The sequence below is a fragment of the Ambystoma mexicanum genome, chromosome 6q (genome assembly GCF_040938575.1).
Source record: "Ambystoma mexicanum isolate Mex_15411 chromosome 6q, UKY_AmexF1_1, whole genome shotgun sequence".
Lineage (NCBI taxonomy): Eukaryota > Metazoa > Chordata > Amphibia > Caudata > Ambystomatidae > Ambystoma > Ambystoma mexicanum.
This window is the reverse complement of record NC_090937.1, coordinates 1,598,688,818-1,598,715,986: the sequence shown is the minus strand read 5'-3', so window position 1 is coordinate 1,598,715,986 and position 27,169 is coordinate 1,598,688,818.

Below are 27,169 nucleotides of genomic sequence, written 5' to 3'. Positions count from 1 at the left end.
CTAAGTGAACCTGAGTGGCAATTCATATGGTTAGAGATCCTATAGCGGATGAGTATGGTAATATGCATTGATGTGGGCCAGGGGAGGTAGCACAATTCTAATCCCTTCTGGGCATGGTTCTTGGCCCACTCTGCTCGGAACAGTTGTCCCCTATGCAGGTGCAAATGGTTGGTGTTATGTTGTGGGTGAGGGGAGGGGCATGGCTGTTGTTGCGGGGGCTGTGACGGTAGGAAGGGAGGCTGGGGTGGTTATTTGTTGGGTTAGAAATGATAAAAGGCACTTGGACAGAGTTTGCAGGAGGATGAAGGAGTCGGATGCTAGTCTGAAGTTTGACATGTGTATGCTATATTGGGCATGGCTCAGGCTGACGGGCTGAATTCTAAAGTTAAATTACTCTCAGCTGGAATGTTCGGGGATTAGGAAGCCCAGTAAAAGCATGGAAGATAATGGCCTATGTGAATGGGAAAGAGGTAATATTGTTTTTTTGCAAGAAACACACGTTGGCAAAACAGGCACATCTGTTTACACCGGGGTGGGGGAGGGGTGGGGGAAGCATACGTATTATACAACCTATTCCACTAGGGCTAGGTGGGTTGTCACTTTAATACACCGAAATATGCAGTTTGTGCACCTGGGGGCGAAGATTGATGAGGATGGGCGATTTGTGTTGGTGCACATGTTGCTATGTGTGCGAGAGGTATTATTGGCAAATGTATATGGTCCCAACGTTTTTAAATAACATATTTCAATTATGTGCACAATTCCTTGATGGCGCTGCTGATTTGTGGGAGTGACATGAACATTATTCTAAGTACATAATTACAGTTGGCAGAAAAAATTCACTGATCCACAGCGCTTGTGTATCACAAGAGTAGAGAGGGTACTCCAAGGCAGCAGGTGTCTGGGAGGTGTGGTTGTACTGCCTATACAAAACCACTGGTAAAAGTCAATGAAAACACAACGTAATTTTAATGTTAGATTACCACCTCTAGGCGGCAAAGACACTTTACATAGCCCCACAAAGCGAATATCCTCCTTGCTCTCCATTTGGTGCAACTTTTGCCGATGGTCTACAAGGGGATATTTCGCCTCCTGGCTACCAATTGTCACCAGATGTTCCCGGATCCTAATCTTGAGTGGCCGAATGGTGCTCCCGATATATTTAAGGCGACAGATACAAATAATACAATACACTACGTATTTAAAGTTACAATTAATGAATGATTTAATTTCATGGTCCCCTCATAGTCCAAAGGGGACTATAGATGTTTCAAATTTTAATTTGTACATGTTGCAACCTCCGCATTTATGAAAACCTTGTGTTCTAGCAGAGTGAAGCCAAGTCAAGGCCGGACTTGTTGTACTCATGTATGAAGGACATCATTTCTTTTTGAGCGACTTTCCCTTACTGTAAGTAATGCTAGGATTGGTGTCCAGCCAATTGGCTATATCAGTGTCAAGGTGTAGCGGATGCCAATGTTTCCTCAAAATCTTGTGTATTTTATAGCTATCAGAATTATACTTGGTGATCAACCTGATTTTATGAGTAGCCGGCGACTTAGTCTGGATTTTCGGTACTAATATATCTGCTCTCTTAAGCTGGCATACCGTAGTCAAAGCTTGGTCCACACAATTTTGTGATAACCTCTATTCAGGAAACGTGTTTTCATCAGAGTGCTTTCCTGGTCAAAAACCTACAATTGGGAACAATTTATCTTAGCGCGAATAAATTCCCCTTTGGGAATGCGTTAGGTGGAAACCTGTGCAGTTCCCTCTGGGACCACTGCAAAAGATTTAGGACTACAGGTGTTTGGCAGTAAACCCACTTGGTAGCAGTCTGTACCACACAGATTCACTTGGTAGCTGTGGCTGAGCAGTCAGACTTCCCTCAAGAAGAGTTAGACAGTATGTGGAGTATACAACATAGGGCAATTTACACAGTAGACCAAGCAAACACGGAACAAGGCTTCGGTGTAAAGATATATAGTTATTTATTTATAAACACACATCTATGAAAACACACTGGCACTAATACGGTAAACACTTCAAGCACAATTACTATAAGAAACATCAATCCCCCTAACAATAGTTCGACAAGTCTAGGTTCAACGGCACCACTTATTTGCAGACAGAGGTGAATGCTTTAATCTAGATGGCACTCTAGTATTCGTTAGGACGGGAGAGAAAAGGCAGGGTATGAAATCAACTCGGTCCCAACACTTTTACGAACAAATGCAAGGCAAGTAAGGCAGGGTCTACTGTAGATCGCAAAGTTCAGAGGCCAGGCCCACTCGGAGAGAGGCAAGGCGATATGTCCCAAAAAGTATCTCAGTGGAAATGCACTTCGAGTCTTTGTCGCAAATTGTTATAGAAAGATTGGACCAGTTCAGAACAGAAAGATAAGAAAGCTTGGAGGCAACCCAATGGAGAGGCGAGGATTCAGACACCTCACACTAACCGACACAAGGGAAGCCAGGCGGACACGGTACCTTGTTTGTGGAGAGACAGCTCCGGCGGGGGCAGTTGTTCCTGGTGGTGGATGCACGTCGGGGCTTTGCCAAGAGAAGAGATGATCTCGTCGTCAAAGGAAAGTTGAAGATCGTTGCACCACCAGGGAAGAGACCAGCCGCGGAGTGCTCCGTCACAAGGCACCACCTTTTGGTCGCAGTACAGGGGTAGTGGCTATCCGGTTGCCGGGGTGCTCTGCACGGTCAATTCTACCACTGCATCCTGCTACGAAGAAAAAGCAAAGGGGACTGGTTGTTCCCACCAGTCAGGGGAAGAGACTCTCCGGCGGGGAGATCTCCTCTGTCGTCGGGAAGTGGTGAGTCGGTTCAGCAGGGCTCCACCAGAGGTGTCATCGTTGCAGGTCGGCTCAGCTTTACCCTCGTCGGATTCTTAGGTCCTGTGGCGACTTCTGAAGATCCAGTCCCAAAAGTCCTGCTTTTATGCAGAAAACCCCCATTCATTCAGCCTAGCTGTCACTCAAAACACGCTAAGTGGTGAGCGGGGTAGCTCACCACTTGGGCCAATCACACCAGAGTGCGACTTGAGTTGGCAAGGCAACTCAGTCCAGGGTGCCTAAACCCCCTCCCACACCCCCTGTGGTACCCAGACAGAATGGCACCACTTTGGAGGGCCTCTGTGTAGAGGCCCGCCAAAAGTGGAACTAAGGGCTCAATCTTTGGTTTAGGAGTCACAGAGACGAACACAGACGCCATTTTACAAACAGAGTTCTGGCAGAAAATACCAACCGATAGATTTATTTAAGATAAATAAACCGGTGGTATGTTAGCGATTAACGAGAAAAAGTATTAACCTCCAACAATGGGAAGAATCCCATAGGGTTATATTCGGGGTCGAATATAACAAGTAGTTTCCACTGCCACCAGCCAAAACTCGACGAGGGGGGACGGGAGAGTGCCCCCTCAAATAACAGACCCAGGAGTAATCGAATTACCCCTACTAGTACGTCCACAATAGGATGGTTTGTACTAGTTCTGTTAGTAAATTTAGGTCTAGTAAAGCTAATGGTGACTTTACATGCCCAGGGAGACAGTAGTCAGTCCCCGGGTATGGAGTCTATGGTGGGGATCCTCTAGGACGCCCCGGTGTTACGGCACGTAGGGTGCGTTGTAACACACATAGCAAAACATATGAGACCCTATGGAGTAAAAGACCCCATAGCCCATAGAACACATTGACATTCAAAGGAATTACACACATTCATGTCCAAGAGTGGGAGAGTCCAAGAGTGAGACAAGAAAAAGAGTCTCACTCTTGGCAGGATGGAAAAAAATAAACTCCAGAAATCCAGCAAAGCTGCTGGGGGACTCACTAGGTTAGGAAATTCAGCCTAAACAGAGAATTCTCCCTAACAGAATGTTCGCTATGACATGTTTTTTATGGCAGCTTTCTGCATGCAGTGTTGCGTTTACAGATGTAGATTTGCGAAAGGATTTGGTAATAACACCATTGGGGGTTAGATTGATAGAAAGATCCAAAAAGTCTATATGCGTTTGGCTGTAAGTTGTTTGCACATAGGTTAGTTTCCGTGATTTAATTGTTGCGGTTTTCTTATTTCAGCCTTTCCGCACTTGCAAGGCCATTTGAGGTACGCATTTTAGTTTTCCCCTTTGGTTTCTTTTACTTTTCTAATTAATTTGGTACTTATAGCCTTGATTCTTCCTTTTGCAGAACTACATTCTGGCATTGTCCATTTCATTGTGAAGTCCTCTAAATTGAATTTAAGGTAATTTAGTTGTTTTAATTCTGGGTCTATGTGATAAACCTTATTTTGGCACAATTTTGTGAACCATTTTGTCTTCGATTGCGTTGCTTTAGCTACGTAGTTACCTTGAATTATGTCACATTGCTTTTTTTTTTACATGCTCTTTCCGGCTTTCCAACATTCTTCAATCAATCCAATTCTACAATTCGGGATATTTAATTTGCTTTTCAATATTATGCATGTTTATTGTGTTCCCACATTCTTTAATTTTAATTTTTGTGCACATTTTTATTATGCATTTTGCCAAACTACCTCTTACCTGCCCCTTTGTGTTTTACCTATACCCCCCTTTTTTCAAATTGCTCAATTGTTTCAATTTTGTTTGCGTGCTCAATATAATTTTCTTATTAATCTATGTGACTTAAGCCTCAGATGAAGTGCTGTCTAAGGCTCGAAACACGTGTCAGGCTTCTTTTCTTATGCTCCAAATAAATTCTTTGGAAATCATCCTTCAATCTATACATTTCCTTGGCGCAGAGAGACTGGGACCTTTCGTGTTTTCATTGACTATTTTAAGTACAACACTGGATCGCACCTCAGGTGCGCCTTGGTGCCTAACAGGAGCGCACAGACTATTCTGGCACATATGGCTGAGATGGATGTATTAGATGTGTGGTGTACATTGAATGGGCCTGGGAAGGAATATAGGTACTACTCCACAGTTCATGCTATGCATTCGAGAATTGATATGTGGTTGTTATCTAGTGCACTGTTACCAATGGTGGAGGGATGCTCGTTATATCCCTGCCCATATTTGGATCACTCTCCCATCTCGCTGACTATGCTTTTAGGTAAAGAAGATGGGGTGCGCCCTCCCGACCCCGGCGATTCAAGCCAGCTGCGTTACAGGATCCTATGTTTGTTACCAATTTACAGGAGCATATTGCTACCTATTTTGAGACGAATGATGGCTTGGTGAGCTTGGCGGCCACTTTATGGCAGGCGTTTAAGGCATATATGCGTGGGATAGTGATTTCACCTGAGTTTGGGGTTTTGAGGACAATAAGGAATGAGATGCGGTTTTACAAAGCAGAGCTATTGACGTTGGAGGCCCAATATTCCCAAGATCCTACTTCTGCTATGCAGCATCTGGATCTGGATGGATTTAGGGAAATGGCTGATAGAGAGATATGCTACTTAGATAGGCCTGCTAAGGTGATACGAGGAAGCTGGCAGGCTGGGTACGGTGCTTTCTCGGACCATCAGGGATGAATTAGGGAGTAGACTCATTCCGTGTGTTGAACGACTGGACGGTACAATGGCACATGTGGACCGGGATACTAATATGGTATTTTACCAGTTCTATTCTGCATTATGTATAGCAAAATCTACTGCGACCCCCCCCCCCAGAGATAGATAGTTATCTGAGTAGGATATCAATGACTCTGTTGTCAACAAGGGCCAGGGAGACGCTTTAAGCCACATTTATGGTTGAAGAAATTAAACTGGTGATAAAAGAGCTCCCTTTTGGTAAGGCTTTTGTGCAGAATTCTATAAAGATTTTACAACAAAATGATTCCCTTTTTGCTGCGTGTGTGGACTGAGGCATTGAGAGAGGGGCGGACTTACTGGAAACGCTACGCAAGGCAATTATTATCCTTTTACTCTAAACGGATGAACCGGCGAGTGACTGTGGGTCATACAGGCCACTGTCACTCATAAACACAGGCACTAAGATATCTATCTATCTGTATTCTTGTATTGCACCACTAACCCATAGGCCTCAGGGCGCACACAAAAGGAGGAAAGAGACAGACAACAAAAAACAATGTCAGACAGGGAAAACAAAGAGACATGGAGGCTTGGTGAACCCAAACCTCACAAAGACCAGCAGAAAGAGGAAAAGATAGCGGAAGACTGATTTCAATACCGAGAGGGCTATGCTAAAAAGACAGAAGAGACCTATCCTTTATCAAACAGGAAGGTCTTCAATTGCTTTTTGAAGATAGGCAGAGACTCACTATTAGTAAGGTATTTAGGGAGTGCATTCCAGAGAGCCGGGGCCCAGGAGTCAAAGCTAATACCCCCAAATCTTTTCAGGATAGATGGGGGCTGAACCAAGACGGTGTTGCTACTTGAGCGCAAGGAATGGGTGACAGGCTTCTTTTTGATCCTAGTAGCGAGGTAGGATGGAGCTTGACCATGAAGGCATTTAAACACAGTAGTAAGGCCTTTGTGGTGTAAGCGCTGTTTCACAGGAAGCCAATGAAGGCTGCGCCTGGCGTCAGAGACGTGCATGTTGCGCTTAAGGCCCATTACAGCGCGTGCTGCATTATTTTGTATAATCTGCAAAGTTTTAATGTTGGCCTGGGAGGTACCGATCATTAGACTGTTACAATAATTCAGCTTGCAGTTTACAATGGCGGCTGCAATCACAGCAAGGTTCTCTTTAGACAGATAGGGACGAATCTGCCATAGAAGCTGAATATAATGACACGAGGATTTGAGGTAATTAGCCTGACGGGTGAAGGATAGCTGCGGGTCAAAGTAAACTCCCAAGGTCTTTACAGACTTAGATACAGGAATTATATGTTGACCAATCAGAAAGTTGTCATATTTTGTGTCAAGTTTCATTAGTTTTTTCTGGGTACCTAAAATCAACAGCTCTGTTTTTGCATTGTTGAGGGCCAGTGAGTTTAATGCCATCCACTTCTGGATTTCAGTGAAGATGGAGTTAATATACTCTACATCTTTTAGATACTCACCAGTGAGTTTAATAACAACCTGCGTGTCGTCAGGGTAATTGGCAAAATAAATGCCTAGGGCTGACAAAAGAGCGCAGAGAAGACAAGAGTAGATATTAAAGAGAAGAGGCGAAAGAGATGAGCCCTGTGGAACACCACATAATAGTAAGGAAGCCATGGAGTGAGCATTATCCTTAGTAACTCTCATGTTCCGTGGACCCAAAAATGATTTGAACCAGGCAGAGGCTTCAGGGGAACATTTGGGATTGTGATTAGTCTATCCGCCAGTAATTGATGATCGACTAAATCGAACGCAGCGGATAAGTCTAATAATAATAACAGGGCAGTATGCCCTTTGTCAACAAGACCAGCAATGTAAGATTTTAAATCTAACAGTGCGGTCTCAGTCCCATGATTGGGGCGAAACCCAGATTGTTGTGAGGCTAGAATATCATGTTCCTTGACAAAAGTTTGGTATTGACAGTAGGCAATCTTGTCTATGATTTTCAGCATAAAGGGAACATTAGTGATTGGGCGATAATTTCCTGCCTCTGCAGGATCCAGATTTTCCTTCTTAAGCAGAGGAGTGACCCATGCTTCCTTTATGTTTTCGGGGACATATGATTCACTGAAAGATCTGTTAACAAAGGTAGTGACCCATGGGGCAAGGGTATGGATATGATCTTTGAATAAGGAGGCTGGAAAGACATCTCCCCTACAGGAAGTGTGTTTGAGTTTTGAGACGGTGTCGATAACTTCTGCTGTTCAAACAGGTTTAAAGGTAAAGGCATGAGAATCATTGGGCGAATCCATGTTATCTAGAATGGATGCGGTATTAGTCAATAATTTGACCTGAGAATTAATGTTGTTTTGATGAGTTAGAGTTTTATTAGTGAAGCTGTTGTGGATGTTTTGACACCAAGCACTGTCTGCCAGGGGCAATGAAATGGTAGTACAACCTTTAAGCTCCTGGAGAATAACAAAAAGCTCTTTAGAGCTAGATTTGGCTTTAGAAATCCTGGAATTAAGATGCAATTCTTTTGTTGAACGAATAAGAGATTTATAATGTAGAAGAGCCTGCTTATAGGCGTTCAGACTAGACTCAGATGGTTGTTTGTGCCATTGTTGTTCCATTTGGCGTTTTTTAGAACGGGCCTCAGTAATTTCAACTGAGAGTGGAGTATAGGGAGCATTTTTTATATGCAAAAGTTATAGCGAGGCAACTATCCCCTTTGATGCCACATATGGTACATGTTGATCAATCTGGCTTTATACCGGGCCGATCAACGGCTTCGAAGATTAGGTTTGTATGTTTTATCTCAAATCCCGTTGTGGCCATCTTCTTGACATGCAGAAGGCGTTTGACACAGTCACCTGGCTCTTCTTGTTTCGAGTTCTTGCCAGTTATGGCTTTGGTCCCAACTTTATTGCATGGGTTCGACTACTGTATACACAACCATGAGCGTGAGTGTGCAAATGGCAGGTTATCACCTGTTCTGGCATTAGGAAGTGGTACAAGGTGGGGCTGCCCCTTTTCCCCCTGTTAGAACCTTTGGAAGATCTGATTCAGGACAAATTTCAGAGGGCAGGCATATGTTATGTTATGTTATGTTATGTTATTATGCTTGTACCGCGCCAAAGCCCGTGGGCATCCAGGCGCCAAGAGACAGATATAGTGATGGAAGCTACTTGCAGGGGTTCATACTAATTAAAAAGGTACATTTTCAGTTGTTTCCAGAAGGCAAGAAGGTCCTTTGTCTTGCACAGTGGTGCAGGCAGGACATTCCATGCCTTGGCTCCTTGGGTGTGAAAGGCCCTTCCGAAACCACGAGATTGTTTCACCCGGTGCTGTACCAGTAAGGAGTCTTCTGCTGACCTTCGGTTTCTTTTAGGCTGGTAAATGCTAACAACGTCTTTTAAATAGATGAGATGGGTGCATTGCCAAAGATGCATTTGTGGCAGATAGTTAGCAGCTTAAACTGAATTATGGCTTCCACAAGCTTTCTAGCTGCGGTTGTAGGTTCTGAGCGCTTCATCTGAAAGATGATGCAGATGGCTTTATTCTGTATTTATTGTAGTTCTTGGATATCAGCTTTACCTGCACCACCTAAAAGTGCATTACAGTAATCCACTCGTGGCAGAATGATGGCTCTCATGAGTTAAGTACGATTTTCGACTGAGACCAATGGTGCAACCTGCCTAAGCACTTTGCGATGATAGTTAGTGCTAATAGTGATGGCTGCAACATGGGATTCACAATCTAAGCTGTTTTCCATAAATGTGCCCAAGGTTTTTACTTGCAGCACAACGTTGATATGGCTGCCATCTATCCTAAAGCCAGTATACTCCTGGCCCAGCTTAATGTGTGCCTGACGGGGACCAAATAGCATGAGCTCAGTCTTTGTGGCATTCAGGAAGAGCCAATTTGTGGACATCCACTGTTTTATCAGTTGGTATACCGTATCTACCGTGCGTTGGTCCGCATCATGATTGTCAGTGATGTCAAGAACCAGCTGAAAGTCATCAGCGTAATTACAGAAAAAGGTCTGAGAAAGATCTAATTCGTAGCAGAGAGGGAAAATATGAATGTTAAATAACAGTGGGGAAAGACATGCCCACTGAGGTACTTCACACGTTATAATTTGTGGCTTAGAGGCACTGTCCCCCCCAATGCACCTGTGAGCAGCGACCCTCCAAAAATGATCTCAACCAGGCTATGGCATTAATGGAGAGGCCTCCAACAGTCTGCATTCTATCAAGTACAATTTTGTGATCTAGCAAGTTGAAGGCTGCTGATAGATCCAACAACATCAGCAGCCCCAACTTGCTATCTTCTAGTTTGGAGAGCATAAATGACTGCAGGTCCAGAAGGGCACTCTCCGTGCCATGGTGACTTCTGAACCCCGACTGCTTGGCGTGTAGTATGCCAGCCATCTGCACATGGGCCTGTAGCTGGATGGTTGCTACCTTATCTATGAGTTTAAGAAAGAACAGACTATTGGTGATTGGTCTTAAATTGGCTGCATCAGTAGGATCTAGTCCTACTTTTTTCAACAGGGGTGATGTCGTGACTTGCCACGTAGTGAAGAGTATTGAGCCTCTGTCCACAAATCACCCACAGGGAGAGAAAAGATAAACACTCCCTGTGCGAGCTTTGAGGCCACAGGTGGTTGTTGGTTGTAGAATCAGGTGGCGCCGAGGACTCCAGAGGCTGTTGGAAGGAAGTCGGGATTAATACAGGCAAAGACAGTGCTTTTAGTTAAGAGTGAATAAAGGATACTTTCTTACCTATGTTCAGTGGAAGGGAGCCTGAGGAATTGGTGCAAGGGAGCGCCGATGATTCAAACAGTCAAGTACCTGGAGGTAGGTACGAGCTGACCACCAGTAACCCGTAATGATTTCCAAGAATGAACAGAAGGAAGGTCGTAACAATCCAAGGGTCAAAATCCAGGTTGTAGCAAAGTGAAACGATAGGGAAAATCCAAAGCAGTCCGTTATGCGTAAGCCAAAAGTCCAAAGTACCAGTATCCGTGCAGAGTATCGGCAACCGTATCCAAGGAGCAAGAGTTAATCAAATCCGTGAGAGTAAGCCAGAGGTCGAAATCCGATGAGGTCAAAAACAAGAGTCAAGAACGCCAAACAGTGTTAGAGAACAGCTGTGAAGCGGCGAGTGATTCAAAGCTCCCGGCTTTTATGCGAGCCGCCTCCCGATCACGTGAGTGGGGCTCCGTGCACGTGATCGGGAAGCTGATGTGAAACCAGGAAGCAATCGTGATCGGCTGTTCCAGCCCGATCGCAATCTCCATGGCAGTTGCCATTGGAGACGAGGAAACAAACCACACCGTCCTCTGCGTGTGGTCCGCGACCATCGGTGATGGCGACTCCCCTGCACCGTAGGTGATGGGACATGAGGAGGGTTGGGCTGAGAACCGGGGAGCTTGACAGTACTTTGTATCGGAGTGTTATGCAAGGTGTTGTGTGGGTGTGTGACTGACCTATTGTGCATAACAGGTGAGAACGATATATTCTTTATCGACTGGGGGTATAACACCTGTTCAAAAAGAAGTGTTTGCAAATCTACAGAGGAAGGACGCAAACAGTTCCTTATGTTCCAGAATAAGTTTAGATGGAAGCAGTTCTCCAGGGCAATTAGTAGGGTGCATCGATTTAAGAATATTTATCATTTCGGCTGCAGTAGATTCCCTAAATATAAAGCCTGCTGCTGACCCCGATAAGGTAGCACTGTCAGAAATATTTATTTATTTATTTATTTATTCGTATTTGTTGAGCGCACAACAGCCCGAAGGCATCGTGGCGCTTGTTACAGCAGGTCATCATAGCTTAGTTACATACAGAGCAAAGTCATGGCTTAGTTAGAGACATAGAAGGTTAGTTGAAAAGGGCTGTTTTCAGGTTTTTTCTGAAAGCATAGTGGGATGTTTCGGCCCTGAGAGCATTGGGTAGAGCATTCCATAGCTTAGGGGCAAGATATGGGAAGCTAATTCCACCTGCTTTAGCTTTATTGATGCGTGGTACTCTGAATTGGTTGGTGTAGCATTGTCTGGTGGGCCTGGTAGAGTGTGTACCAGAGAGCGTGTTAGATAAGTATGAGGGTGCAGTGTGGATGATGCATTTGTGTGTGGTTGTAAGGATTTTGAAAGTGATGCAATCTTTGACTGGGAGCCAGTGAGCCATCTTTCTGGCTTGCGTGATGTGGTCCCTTTTGGGTAACTGAGAGCTGCTCTTAGTGCGTTATATTGTGTAGTTTGGAGCCTAGATAGATTTATTTTTTTAGGTGCCAGCCAGGAGAGCATTGCAATAATCCAATTTGGCTCCAATAGTAGCTCTGTCAATGGATAGGCAGTTGTCCCTTGTTAGAAACGGTTTGATAGCATTAATAAGTTTAGTGCTGTGCGCGGAGGCAGACACGATCGTACTGACTTGTTTATCCATCAACAGTGTGGCATCGAAGGGGACTCCTAGAGTTTTAACAGATGATAAGACTGGGATGGTACAGTTGTCGATATAGAAATTCGAGTAGAGCACGTCTAGATTGGCAAGTGTGGATTTTTGGACAAGGATAAGGATTTCGGTCTTATCCCCGTTGAGGCATAGACCGTTAGAGGCCTTCCAGGCTTGGATGGTGGAGTAGATTTGCTGAAGAGTAGCAGCATCTTAGTGGTAAATCCCTGTCATGGGAAGGAGCACCTGGGTATCATCAGCATAGTTTGTATATGTGCTCCCAAGTGTGTCCGGTTTGTCAAAGAGTGGCTTAGTTAAAAGATTGTAGAGGGTAGGTGCAGTACAGAATCCCTGGGGGATACCACAGTGAATTATGGTGGGTTCGGCATTAGCCGTATTGGAGAACACTTTCATCGCTCTTCCTTCAAGGAAGGAAGTGATCCAAGTTGCAGCATGGTTGGAGAAGTGCGCAGCATGTGTGAGGTGGTTGGTGAGGGTGTTGTGATCAACCTGATCGAAGGCTGCTTAAAGGTCGAGGAGGAGGAGGAGGACAGGTCTAAGATCTGCGTGATTTGATTCTTTAAGTCTAGTAAAGCAGTTTCTGTGCCATGCCCTGTGCGGAAGCCTGACTGTCTCTTACCTAAGATGGAGTTGGATTCAAGGTACAATTAGATCTGCAGGTGGGCGGCCTTATCTAGGATTTTAAGGAGAAATGGGAAGGTTGTAATGGGTCGGTAATTATTAGGTTGCACAGGGTCTGACATTTTGTTTTAGGAGTGGGCGCACCCAGTCCTCTTTAAGGCTGTCAGGGACTATGCCTGTCTTAAATGAAGCGTTGATGAAGGCGGTAAGGAGAGGAGCTAGAGGCTCAGCACATTCCTTGATGTTTTTTGGGGGGCATACATCGCCTTTGCATTGAGATGGTTTGAGGGGTTTTTAGGATGTCTATGACATTTGCTTCAGTGATTTCAGAGAATTTGAATTCAGAAGCGTTACTGTTTTCGAGGGTGGTCTGAGTCTGGGGCGAGTGGTTTTGGATTGCCTTAAAGTGTTTTGCGATTTTGTTTTGGAGGAGGTCTATTTTTTTTAGCATAGCCTTTTGTATGGTATGCTGGTGCACCAAGCTTGATCTTTAACTATCTCATCGGTGCAGATAGGGGGAACAGTAAGTTCTTTAACAATAGTAAAGAGTTCCTTTGTTTGGTAGTTGGCCTCTAAAATACGATGATTATGTGCTTCAGATTTAGCCTTGAAGATGGAGTCTTTGTATTTTTTTGTGATGTTTTGGAAGCTAGCTTTAGTAGAGTCACAGGGGTTAGATTGCCAAGTTTTAAGTGCCTGACGCAGATTCTGGAGTTCCTCTGAGAACCAGTAATTGGTGCGGAAGGATTTTTTCCCTTTTTTATTTTCTAAGGGTGCAACGGTGTTAATTGCCTGCCTAAGGATGTCTTTGAAAATCTCTGCTAGGGTGTTAGGGTCCGGTGAGAATGGTGGTGCTAGGCAAGAAAGGTCTAGAGCTGCGCAGATGTTATCTGCCATGAATTTTTTTGAGCTTCTAGCTATGGTAGCAGGAGCGGCTATAATGGTTTTAGTGCGTGGAGATACTAGGATAGAGAATTGTAGGCAATTGTGGTCTGTTCATGGAAGGGCTGTGTTGGGGGTGATATCTGAATCACAATTATGGTCTATGACCCAATCTATGATGTGGCCTTTGGAGTGAGTAGGAGATGTGATTTTCTATGAGAAGCCTAGGTCAAAGAGGTCTTTGGTGAGAGAGATGGCGGTTTTATCAGTCTTGTCATTGAAACCCAAGTTGAGGTCGCTTAGGAGCCAGGGTTTTAGTAATTTTTTTAATGTTATTTCCGAGGAGGTGGGTGATTTGACCTTGGAAGATAGTGGGGGGGACCCGGAGGTCGATACATGACATGGATGTTAATGGTGTCATTAGGGGAGAGTGATAATTTGGCTGAAAGGATGTCTACCTTGTGTTTCCCTTGGTGAGGTATGGGTCTAATAGCTAAAGTTGCTTTGATGATTAGTGCAACCCCTCCTCCTATTTTAGAGAGCCTATCTTGTCTTAGGATTGAGTAGCCTTCAGGCAAAGCAAATGTAATGGTGGGGCCTGAGGCTTCATGAAGCCATGTTTCTGTGATAGCTAATATATCTAAATCCTGACTGGTGATTAGATAATGTACTTCTATTGCATGAGCTTTAAGCAGGCATACGTTAAGTAGGGCGCATTTGAGATGCCGTGATTGAATGTTCTTGTTTGGGGGAGGCAGGGGGTCCTGTGTAGAGGAGGAGGTATGCTGTTTGCTGGTGTGGAATCTAGGTAGTAGGTCGAGCAACCTGGAGTTGAGCGGTTTGTGTGTAGTTAGGTTAGGGTGACTAGTGTTAGATATGTGGGTGCGTGACCCTATGCGGGAGTTTCTATATGCCGTCTGAGTGGGCGCAGCAGGGATGTTCATAGGGAGTGTGCGAGATCTGAGTCTGAGCAGTCTGTGCTGGGTGTCAGCTGTGTAAGAGACTGCATGGGTCATGTGGTGAATGTGGTGTGTGGTAGTATGCATGGTGATCATCGTGTGGAGTAGGGCGGGTTCTACCCTGTCCTGAATGAGTGTGTTCCTAAAGGTGAGCACAGTGCCTAGTATGCATATGTAGAGTGGTAAGGTGAGCATACTGAGATAAGGGTGGCAATACCTTTATAGCTGAGATGACAGTTAGATGAGCTAAGCGTTGGAAGTGTGGTAGGGTAAGGCTGGCAAGTGAGTAATCTAACAGTATGCGGTCATGCCTCGCAGCGCTGGTAGAGTGTGTTGTGAGGGGTCCTAGTGTATGCCTTTACAGATACCAGTGGTATAAACTAAGCAGGTGATGCTAAGTAAAGGACAAACAAGACTGTGCTAGGTAGGCAAGAACATTTCCTGAGTACATGTGTAAGTTGACACAGTTAAACATTTCCTGAGTACATGTGGCACAGTTAAACATTTCCTGAGTATATACGTAAATTGGCACAGTTAAACATTTCCTGAGTACATGTGTAAATGTACGCGGTTATGCTAGCATTTCTTCAATACACCGGCTAGTAAAAAAGACATGTGTTTGTTGTATGTAGCAGTGTCTAGGGGCTACCAAATCACTTACACATATGGGAGCAGATCATTCATTGATAACAACAGTAGTAGTAACAGGTTCCAGAGTATATAGTTTGGTATCAAGTATCAAGTACTGTTAGTCAGTAGGCCTGGAAGGCAATATGTGCGTGGAGACACTGGTGTGTGTGGAGGTCGGTATCCCAAAGGTGCGCTGTTAAATAGGTTGGTAGGTATGAGTCTTAACCTGAATGGGCGAGTAGGACAGTGTCAGCAATGTTGAGGCTTAGCTTACCTTAAGGGTATGCATGGTAGCATTTCCTGGCCCCAGGCTCCTTAGGCTCAGACAGGCTCAAGACAGGGGAAGCCTTCGTGTGCAGTGCCTTAGTGTGGAGGGCCGGCTCTCGCCTGCCAACTCTGATTGGGCAAGAAGAACGGGGCAGTGGCCAATCGGTAGCCGTGTTTGTGCAGCTGAGGAAATCAGGAAGCTGAAGGTCGCTGGGAACGGCGGACAGCCATCTTAGAATAGATATGCCTCATGGTAGGCAATGGAGGTTCACTTGTAGATGGGCGGAAACTGGCTGGAAGGCGAACAGTTGCACACTTGCGGATTCTGCCATGCCATGTTATTGAAAGCACGGCGGTTCAGACATCAGAAGATAAATAATTGAATTCACTTCAATTTAAAGTGCGGAGGGGCCCTGCGGCTTACCGGGCAACAGGTAGTTGCAGAGGCCTTTTTTCATCACTGCTCCTGCAGTGATGAGGGTGAGAGCTCCTGCTCAATCACGGGCTGAGGGATAGAATCCGGTTGAATATTTAACACATTTATGCAAATATGAAATGGATCAGTAAGCACTGAAGTGGATGTTAATAAAGGCAATGGAAATGCCAATGCTTCTTGCTTGATTTTATCTTGAGCTTTCAGTAATATGTCTGCGAAAGCCTTCTGTACCCGATCACAGTCTTCAACTGTGGGTTTTATGGGAGGACTGCAAGCAGTGGGGTTTCCCCAAGATCTAAAAAGGCGGAAAAGTTCCTTCGTCTGATCTCCACCTGAACTGATTTGATTGTTGTAAAAAAAAGTTTTCTTTGCCTCAACAATTTCGGGTTTATACTGCTTCTCTTTGCGTTTCCAATCTAACAAGTTGGTGGTAGAGCTATCCTTGCGCCTGATATGTTCGGCCTGCCTTTTGCTGGCCCTTCGTTGTGCAGGGAAGGGGAAAACTATTTATGGTGATTTGGTAGGTCTCTGACCAATTTATCTTTCTTTGGCGCAAATTTGTCAAGCATTTTGGTGGTCTCCTTGTTATAATTGTTTATAAGCGTCTCAGGATCTTCGGAGTCTTTTGTTTTGGTCATCAATGTTTGCATATACTTAGCTAAGATAGGAGTAGTAATACTCTTTAGGTTTCAAGCTTTAACTGTATGCGTGGGTACATGCACTCTACGTGTTAGGGCAGGAAGACTTAATACACACGTGACAAAGGAGTGATCAGACCAAATACATGGGGCCTCATTCTGAGTATGGTGGTAGGGGGTTAACGGCACCGGTAAGGATGCCGGTGCCGTTAACCCCCTACTGTCACATTCCGAGGTCCCTTAGCGGGTCCCACCAGGAACGGCTGGTCTGACCAGCCGTCCTTAGCTGGACCCATTAAGGGACCATGAAGCTAATAACGGGCCCGCAATTTGCAGGCCTGTTATTAGCTCCTTCCCCATTTCCATTGAGCTCTATGGGGGCTTAAATGGGAATGGGGAATGGTTTTCTGAATGGGGACTTACCGGGTCCTCCAAGGGAATGACCCGGTAAGTCCCCATTCAGAGACACTGAACACGGACTCAGGTTTGGAGGCAGCCATGGTGCTAATAGCACCATGGCTGCCTCCAAATCCGGAATGACCCCCATGGTGTGGTCATGATGTCTCCAACCTGTATGTTATCACTGCCGATCCAATCCAATATGTGGCCCTGATTGTGCGTGGGGTCCACATTATGGATTATGACTTGGTGATTTCGTAGCATTTTTTCCAATGCCAGCGCTTTTTTATCCCTTTTATCACCTTTCCAGCAGTTAAAATCACCCAAAATGACCAATCCCCTATTGGTGATCATCATAGGTGTATGTCAAGCCCCCCGGATTCCTATGGCATTCTTATGCCCATGGGAGAAGCCCGTGGCGCCTGTCCTGGCGATTACATCAACGCCGGCATCATCGCCGGTAAAAACTACATCTCCCGATAGGTCTTGCGCTTGGCAGGAATCCTTGGAACGCTTTTTTCCTTTGCATGCGTTCCACGCCTCTTTTTTCTTTACTTCCTATATCTAGCCATTCCCCCAGAAAGCCGGTGCTCCTAAACCGTTGTGTTACGCGAGCAGCGCTTCTCGGAAGAAGTTTTTCTACTTGTTGTATACCTGGTTACTGACTTCTGTTTACCCCATTTGACCTCGTTACCTGGTTTCTGATTCTGTTTTGGCGCCTGTCTGATCTGTCCTCCCCTGCTCGACCACGGAACTCGTACCGGACTGTCTTGGGATTCCGCTTCTCATGTCTGGCTCCCGGCTCCTTCTCTGATCCCTATCCCTGTATCCCTTACCCGCTCCTGGTTACCCGCTCTTCGAACGAACAAGAAAATACCCTGCATTCCGGTGTTGAGAAAGGAAACACCACATCTTTTTCTTCCTGAATCCTGTTTTTCTGCACTGAGAAGAACAGTGCGGACCGCCTACACCTGGTGACATTCTAGCTTGGTTTTGTTTTTGGATTTTGGGACGCTCTGCTGTTTGCATCACTTTCCTCTGGATTTTTGGGACGCTCTGCTGTTTGCATCACTTTCCTTTGGATTTTGGGACGCTCTGCTGTTTGCATCACTTTCCTTTTGATTTTGGGACGCTCTGCTGTTTGCATCACTTTCCTTTGGATTTTGGGACGCTCTGCTGTTTGCATCAATTTCCTTTGAATTTTTGGGACGCTCTGCTGTCTGCATCACTTTCTTTTGGACTTTGGGACATCAGCGACACTAACCTTGGCACTCTCTGTAAGTCGCCGTCTGACCCTCGCCCACATCTGGTCTTGTGTGTTATCACAAGTAGGTATTCCGCAGGAAAAAAGGAATACACAGGTAAGCTTGTGGGTCTCGGAGGGTGTAGAGGGGTTGGTTTTTGCCATCAACGAACGGTATGTAATATTTACCTTGTTTGTTTCTTCCCTCTAGCTCCGCTGTGCGTTCCGCCTTTTTGCCTGAGCCCTTGGCCTGACAGGTTTTATTACCCTGCAAGCTGTGCTCTCAAGAAGGAAGTCTGAATTACTTCAGTGGCATCTGGTCCAAGTGGTTTTCCAGACTTACGGTGGAACATACGGAGTACGACAGATTTAGGAGCCTAATATTGGTGCCTGTCTGTTTGTGATGGATCCTAATGCGGATCCCATGGCTGCTATGATGCAGGCCTTTACCACGCTCCGCACAGACATGGCAGCAGCACATGCTTCTCTGCATCAACGAATGGATGTCATGCAAAGCTTTGTGCAGCCCTTGCCTGCGGATGAGGAGTTTGGGGATGCTCCCGCTCCTGTACCGCCAACCGTTCCTCCGACACCCCAAGCCGGGTTAGCTCCGGTGGTACTACCTGGTCCTTTTCCATTGGCCCCACCAGAACGCTTCACGGGAGACCCCAAAAGGTATAGGACACTTATCAATCAATGTCGTCTACATTTTCTATGCCGTCCTTTGGCTTTTCCCAATTCCACAACAAAAGCAGCCTTTGTGCTCTCTCATTTAGGGGGTATGGCTGCGGCCTGGGCAAATCCGTTACTGGAGTCTGATGACCCTGTTTTGTACGATTTCAACGCCCTACTAGTAGCAATGAACCTGGTTTTTGATGCCAGATATAAAGCTCAGGCTTCAGACCTATAGTTTCTGGCGCTGTCTCAGGGTAAACAACCCCTTTTGGCGTACCTAGCCCGGTTCAATCAGTTGGCTGCAGAAACTTCTTGGCCTGAACAGAAAAAGGCAGCAGTCTTCTATAGGGGTTTGTCAGACGAACTTAAGGACGCATTATCTGTTGTCCCCTCTGTTCCTTCAGTATTTACTGATTTGCTTGATTTAGTGTTGCAGGTAGATGCTCGTCTGCAACAGAGGCGTGGAGAACGCCGATGCCCTGAACTACGCCCTGGTAAACCTGAATTGGTACCCTCTCCAGTCCCTGGGGATATAGAACCCATGCAGATTGGGGCAGTAAAAGGTCCTCTCTCGAAGGCAGAGAGAGAGAGAAGACTACAACACAATCTATGTCTGTATTGTGGACAGACAGGACATTTCATTCACGTATGTCCTAAACGCCCTGTTAACGGGCGGGAAACGCCACCACCCGTCCCTAAATCGAGCCGATGTGACGGGTCAGTCTTGCAATGGCTCACTTCTCTGTCCAGCTGCCACACATATATACTTGGATATGTCCTTTCTATTGCCCAACTCGCAAACCTTTTCTAGTCCAGTCATGATAGATTCCGGGGCTACCGGTAATTATATGGAGGAACAAGCGGCAGTAACCCATGGTATCCCGGTAGACCCTAAAGACAAACCAGAAGCTATCTATGCAGTAGATGGCTCCTGTCTGGTTTCGGGTCATGTCACAAAACAAACACAACCTTTGCAAATGAGTACGGCGGAAGGGCATACTGAACACTTGTCTTTCGATCTTATCTCTGCACCTCAGTTTAGGATTATTCTGGCCCTCCCTTGGTTGCAAAAACATAACCCCATCATTGATTGGGTGAAACAAACAGTGATTTTTTCCTCTCCTTTATGTAAGGTGGATTGCTTTCCTGGTCAAGGGATGCCTCTCCCCTCTCCATGCCTGGCTCTAATATCAAGCACACGCACTGTTAATGCAACTAATAAGGCGGCACCTGAAATACCTTCTGTATACCAGGATTTGGTTGAGGTGTTTGACAAGGGTCTGTCGGAACAACTCCCGCCTCACCGGGAATATGATTGTCCGATTGATTTGGTACCCAATGCCATTCTCCCTCACGGGCGGATATATTCCTTGGCACGACCCGAGGAGGAGCACTTAAAGGGGTACATTGAAAAGTCTTTGAGACTTGGTCACATAAGACCTTCCCGTTCTCCAGCTGTGTCTCCGATCTTTTTCGTCCCAAAGAAGGAGGGGGATCTCCGCCCTTGTGTGGATTACCGTGCACTCAACGAGGTGACTATAAAAAACCAATATCCATTAGCCCTCATTTCGGAATTACTGGATCGCCTCACTACCGCCAAAATCTTTACGAAATTGGGTTTGAGGGGGGCCACAATTTAGTGAGGGTGCGCACAGGCAACGAGTGGAAGACGGCCTTTAAGTGCAAATACGGCCTCTTTGAATACCTGGTGATGCCGTTCGGCCTATGTAATGCCCCCGCAACATTCCAACACTTCGTCAACGACATCTTTCGAGACCTGTTGGATGTTTTTGTTGTGATATACCTGGACGACATATTAATATTCTCCGAAACATTATCACAGCATGAGGAGCATGTACGGACAGTATTAATCCGTCTTCGTGAACACGGTTTATATGCGAAAGCCGAAAAGTGTGTCTTTCACGTTTCCTCTGTGGAATTTCTGGATTTCGTGATATCATCCCAGGCGATTCACATGCATGATGCAAAGATTCGAGCAGTCCTTGACTGGCCTACTCCTACCTCGCTTAAGAGTTTGCAGTCCTTCTTAGGATTTGCTAACTTTTATAGACGCTTTATTGCATCATTTTCGTCTATTGTAGCCCCGTTGACACGTCTTACCAGCCCTTCAGTTCCCTTTTGTTGGGATACTCAGGCCCAGGTCGCCTTCCAGACCCTGAAAGAGGCATTTTACTACGGCCCCAGTCCTGCTACACCCAGATCCCCTACTGCCTTTCATCATTGAGGCTGACGCCTCTGCCATTGCCCTTGGGGCTATCTTGTCTCAGAAATGTCCCACAACTCGACTGTTTGCATCACTTTCCTTTGGATTTTGGGACGCTCTGCTGTTTGCATCAATTTCCTTTGGATTTTTGGGACGCTCTGCTGTCTGCATCACTTTCTTTTGGACTTTGGGACATCAGCGACACTAACCTTGGCACTCTCTGTAAGTCGCCGTCTGACCCTCGCCCACATCTGGTCTTGTGTGTTATCACAAGTAGGTATTCCGCAGGAAAAAAGGAATACACAGGTAAGCTTGTGGGTCTCGGAGGGTGTAGAGGGGTTGGTTTTTGCCATCAACGAACGGTATGTAATATTTACCTTGTTTGTTTCTTCCCTCTAGCTCCGCTGTGCGTTCCGCCTTTTTGCCTGAGCCCTTGGCCTGACAGGTTTTATTACCCTGCAAGCTGTGCTCTCAAGAAGGAAGTCTGAATTACTTCAGTGGCATCTGGTCCAAGTGGTTTTCCAGACTTACGGTGGAACATACAGAGTACGACAGTGTAACGATGTTAACAATATCCTCATTAAAGCTATCCGAATCCTCAGAAGGTCTATAAAGAAGAACTAGATTCAGGGTAAAATTGGGATTGAATGTCATCTTAACATGAATAATATCACTCCCTGTGCATTCAATTTTAACCTCATAGAATATTAATGATTTTTTAAATATAATGGCCACTCCTCCCCCGACAGTCCCTTCTCAGTGTTTCCCAAGGAAGACATAGCCGGGGGGGGGATCATCTGCTCTATGGTGGGTCCATGCGAGTCAGTGAGCCACATCTGGCTGAGACATATGATATCTAACTTCTGTTCCTGGATATAATCATGTATATCTAATGTGTGTTTTACCACAGAACGGGTATTCAGTAGTGACACGTTGAGCGCCGAGAATTGGATATCAGTCCCCTGGCCAGACGGAGTGTTAGTAATGTGGATGTCAAGGGCATGCTCCTGTGGGAGGCTAACAGCCTTACCTGGGGTTGCCATGAAGCCTGCGGGTACCGAGGACATCAAGATGGTGTGGCCATGTCTGCGCGTCCCTGCACACACTCGCAGTTCCGTTCACGCAGGCGCATTTGCGCCAGAGGATGGACTAAATGGAAACGCATACCATTGGAGGGGAAGTCTGTGGTCTTGTCAATCTGGAAAAATGAATACCCTTCATTTCAATGATAGACGTAACTTGATGGCCGTGGGCCAACCGTCTCATGCACCGAATTGGAGAAATATGAACTGCTATGCTTGACAGACGAGCGGCCATTTTAAATGTAGTAAGAATCGCCATTTTGCTTGTTAACCATTGCTCATTGCTTTTTGTCTAAAAACTGCTTTGCAGCTTGCAATTCTTGCGGATTCTGCTTACTCTGCTCAACTGTTAACATTGTTGTCTGAATATGAAAGGACAAGGTCGCAGGACTGAAGAGTTTGCTGAAACTCCTCATGAGTAGCCCAGAGAGGAATGCCCACGCTCCCTCTCTGTAGCCTTGGGAGGAAGCTGCAGGGCATTTAATCACTTCACAGCTGCCAGCCAGTATCGTACGATGGTAGAATATGTTAGAATAATACAGTTAAAGGCTTGAATTATGCTTCTCTTACGGCCCCCCTTCGCAAAACCCTTTAGAACGTGTCGGCTCCCAGGACACGAATAGTACCTCATAGATAGCAAAGCTTGGAATGTGGCTCTTCCCCCGTGTACAGATTGCTTCCAAGAACAAAACACCGGTGTTCTAAAAGATGCCTCTGCACTTTCTAAATTGCACATTGTTACTAGAATAGACATCAAAAGCATTATAATCGTCATACTCGTCGGATATGTCCATCGTCATCCCGAGTTCAAAGGAACTTAATACAGAGGGGTGTTGAACATGACTTTGCTGATTGTATGATATGCATTTTGTATATATGTAACTGATGTACGTAATTCGCTCTCTTGCTTCCCTCGAGGTCTAGGAAACTCACGTTGCGGGGCGTGAGATCAGAATTGGCCAATTGATACTATCTTTTGCTTGCAATAAACCCTAGCGTTGGGAATTTGAAACCTCGTGTCTGGCGCATCTTTTCGTGTATGGTCATTGCCTTGTTTCCATAGCACGAGGGACCCCTAGGGGCCCCTTTCAAGATGGCGCCCGAATAGGGACCCTCCCCCACTTGCCCCATCGTATATGTTGTAACGGAGTAAAGGCGGGATCAAGAAGTGTACGGGGCGCCCTGTAGAAGAGAGGAGAGATTCCTTCCGCAGATCTGCACACATCTGATCCCTGATCGACGTACCAGGCCAGAGGGCAAAGGAGGCGAGGGTCCGGAGGCGAGGCAGAAGCCAGAGAAGCGCAGACACGACGTGGGGAGAGGTTGCGTTAGAACAGGCGACTTGTTTTATCAGGTGAGTCATTCCCCGATTCAAAGAGAAACCTGATTTTTGGTAGAGTGTTGATTTTGCAAACTCAAACGTCCAGGTAAAAGTGGCTAACCAAAGGTGAAGGTTAAAGAAACATGCCTGGAGTACTGTCCACTTTAGCGTGGCTTTTCAGCTGCGGTAGACAGTCCTTGGAATATGGCCAAAGTGCACCGCCTGGGGGAACGCCGGCTTATGATATGTAAGCGAAATATGGTGTGGGTGCGATAATATTTTGTGAAATTTGGCATAGGCAAACTAGAAAGCAGCCCGACCATCAGTGGCCGATTAATAGTAGTTTTGAGATGGGGAGGATAGATAACCTAGAGAGGGTGCTGATTAGAAAGAAAGCGCAACCTGCAGCTTTTGAGACCGTCAAAGATTGGAGGAGGGAAGCGATGCTCTGACTAAAGAGTAGAGAGAAGCATGCGCGTAGGCATAAAACGAAGCTTGAGATAGCAGAAGAGAAGGAAGAGGAGGAGTGGACTGAGAGTCTAAGACGGGAAGGGAGACGGGACCAGATGAACATAGACAGAATATACCTGTAGCGGGAACTACACATAGCAGATGAATTAATGCAACATTTGTTAACTAACACGGATCGAGGCCCAAAACCTGAATCGAAACCAAACACGCCAGCAGTGACTGAGCGGGCCCAACCAGTAGCTCTCATACCCCCTCCCGCAGCCCGAGCACTTCCCCTCACGCAAGCGTTAACCCAAGCCCCGCCCACAGCACGAGCACTCCCACAAGCGCAGATCGCAGACACACAATTTCCCAGCACCCAGCAAGGCCCTTCAAAGATGCCACCTGTGTCACTTGTCCCATCCGCACCTCCCGCTCTAGAGACAGATTCAGCACCATCCGCCCCTCCCGAAGTCGAGATTGAGACTGGGGAGGCGAGAGGCGGGGCTGAAGGAACAGGATTTGGACGGGTAACTCGAAGCGCAATCAGCAAAGAGACAAAGATTGAATTACGACAAGAGGCAGAAATGTACATAGAAGGAAATGATGAGATGGCAGCATTGGCCTCATTGAATGGGTACCGAAGAAGAGACGAGAGACAGGTAGCGATGGAATGCATGGGGAAATTTTTGGTGGGAGAATGGAAAAAGTTGCTTGACAAATTACCACCACAACGATTGTTAGATTTGAACCAACTAGCATGTTGTAGAATAAAAGATGAAGAAGTGAAGGAACATGTGGATAGACTTTTTGATCTTAAAAATGAGTTGGATAATGAGTATGCCGAAATGTTTGCTGCCCCTGGGTACAGGGGTTGGGATATTAGAAGAGAGGGGAGAGGGGTGGTAGAATCATACATAAAGCGGAGACATTCAACGTCATCAGTACAGAAGGGCGAGAAATTGAACGTATGTATACGAGAAGCGGTAAAATGGGTATCAAATCCTAGTATTCCAACAATGGTTATACATGATATATTTGATGAATATTCCATACCAATGAAAAGAAAGGCACTCCAATCGATGGCTGAACATTTGATGGAGAAGGATATAAAAAATAATAAGGCCAGCCCACCTGAAATACTAGCGGTATACAGGAGAGCATTCGAGCGAAGTACAGGAGAAACGGGCCTATCACTGGATTTAGGAATACTATTGAACCTAAGAGAAGGGGGAGGGATCGTGAGTGGGGCATTTCCAATGAGAGAGGTCCCGCCCACGTTTGTACTAAAAGTAGAGATCCCTGCGACGGGAACAGTAGGAGCGCAGGTAACACCAGTCCATTTCACCGCCCAGTATGTGCATGTCCCCTTTTACAGGCAAGAGGTGAATACTATAAAACAGACGATTCCCGATATAAGAAAGAATCCAGCAGGGTTCTACAAGGAAGTGGAGTCAACCCTGAGATCAGCGGTGCTTACTATGAGCGATATAGATTTGATTTTCCCAGCCATTTTGCCAGCAGATATATGGAAACAGATGAGGACGGTATATGACGCAGGGGTTTTTGGCGCCACATGGGCGGAGTTACTACTGGAGGATAAAAATAGAAAAGTAGGGGAAAATCCAGGAACCCTCATGGCAGATCTACCAGAACGGATAATGCAGAGATTGAGGAAAATAATTCCAGAAAAAAGGATTCAGTGGGACAAATTAACTACATGTGTACAGGGCAAGGATGAGCCAGTAACAGATTATTTCAATAGATTTGAAGGAGTGTTGACAGACTTCAGTGGGCAGGATGTGAGCACAGAGTCGGGGAAAAGGCTATTTGTTGATAAATATGTGAGGGGACTAATATCGCCAATTCAAGATATGTTAATGACGTCGGAAAGTTCCTGGGCAGCAAAACCGGTGAGTAAGATATTACACATCAATATTACGAGAACAGGGTAAATGTGGCGAAAGAAAGAGAGGTGAAGGATAGAGTAAATTTAAAAACAAGGGTGTTACTGCAGCAGGTCATTGGATACAATAGAGGTAGAGGTAATGCACAAGGCCGGGGAAATTTGAATAATATGCATGGGGTGTCATTGGGATTAAATCAATGTGCGTACTGTAAGGAGGAAGGACACTGGCGAGCGCAATGCCCGCACCTACAGAATAGAGGTGGGTTTGGTCAGAGAAGACCTCATAGAGGACATCAGGGGTCGAACGGCCCAAGCAGAAGTAACATGCAGCAGCAGGAGGGATATACCAATGGAGGTACTCAAACCCAATCATATGGCCAAAACCAAGCACAACAGAACCAAACATTGAACCAAAGTGTTTCGAACCAAAATCAGGGTGGGCAGGGCCAACAGAGAAATGATCAGAGTGGAGGACATCGAGGGGGAAATGGGAATATTTTTGATACACAACCAAACACGTATTATAGCAGTAGCGGTGACTACATATCGGACGATGTGTTATTTTCACGAAATGAGAGTCGGGAATAAGGAGCACCGTTTGCTTGTAGATACAGGGCCACAGAAGTGTTCGATAGACCACCACTTGGTTCCGGAGATACCACTGTCGGGGCAGAATAATGTTTCTGTAGGGTTCGCAGGTACACCGGTAATTAAACCCATGTCCGAAGCTGTCCCAATTACAATAGGACCATTTATGGAGCATTTATGGAGCAGTGTCCATTTCTTTTGACAGAGAATTGTGGAGAGAACTTGCTAGGATTAAATTTGTTGAGAAAATTGGGGGCAGTCATACATTGTACGGCAGACGGGGTGTTCCTCGCGATGTGGCCTCACGATGCAACGGTGACGGAATTCATGTCAAAAGAGTTGCCAGAAGAGTTAAGTGGAGTACCAACCTGTCTGTGGGCAATGCATGATAATGATGTAGGATGCTTGAAAATAGAGCCAGCAAAAATAACTTTGAAAGAAGGTGTAACACTACCACGAATTCCCCAGTATAAAATTTCTGTTGAAGGTGAGAAGGGATTGAAAAGCATTGTTACTGACCTGGTGAGATTGGGGGTGGTTGAGGAAATTGCAGGGAGCACGTGCAACAGCCCGATTCTTCCAGTTTACAAGAAAGGAGGCAATGAAGTACCCTATTGTTTCATAATTGATCTGCGCACATTAAACAAAGTGGTAGACCCACAATTCCCTTTGGTCCCAGATGTCACAACAATACTGACAATGATACCGGCCACTGCAGAATACTTTAGTGTAGTTGATTTGAAGAACGCATTATTTAGCATCCCAGTGGATAAAAGCAGTAGATATCTGTTCGCGTTCACTCTAGGAGGTCGATCATTCACATTCACACGCATTCCACAAGGATATACAGAAAGCCCGAGCATTTACAGCAGTGCGCTAAAAGAGCA